Source organism: Theobroma umbraticum, unplaced genomic scaffold (assembly GCF_002168275.2).
Source record: "Theobroma umbraticum cultivar Fairchild unplaced genomic scaffold, ASM216827v3 scaffold_55.0, whole genome shotgun sequence".
NCBI lineage: Eukaryota > Viridiplantae > Streptophyta > Magnoliopsida > Malvales > Malvaceae > Theobroma > Theobroma umbraticum.
Window position 1 is genome coordinate 312,208 of NW_018397270.1, and position 566 is coordinate 312,773.

Consider the following 566-nt stretch of genomic DNA (forward strand, 5'->3'; position numbering starts at 1 on the left):
TATTTATTATTTTATATTATTATTATTAAAAAAAATCTACACATCGCTCAAAGGTTTTTCTTGGTGTATCAAGAATCATTTCAAAATACTCAAAATGCTTAAAGATTTTTCTTTTTGACAAGAAATGCTTTAGAGATAGAATGGTTTGATAATAAATGCTTAAAGGATATGAGTTAGTTTGAAGAATGGACTTAAACATATGAATTGGTTTCATTAAAAATAATTTTATTTAAAATTAATTTCTTTTAATTAAAAATAATTAAAATTATAAAAAAAGTTATTTTTAAAAGTACTTTTATGAAAGGTTTTTTTGAAATGACCTTAAAAAAATAATACACATTAAATCACTTGATTATTTCTAATTTTATTTGTCCAATCACGCTCCTTGTCCACACCTGGTTAAATTTTTGTCCGAGAGAATCTTTTTCGTTAGAGAAAACCACTAGTTCCATGCGTTAACAGCCGCAGGAGTTGAGCTGTTGGAACCGTAGCAGCCTCATTACAGCTGTCTAAGATCTCCACTTGTTATACCGTCCGAAACCTAGACAAGGTTCTTATCATAGTAT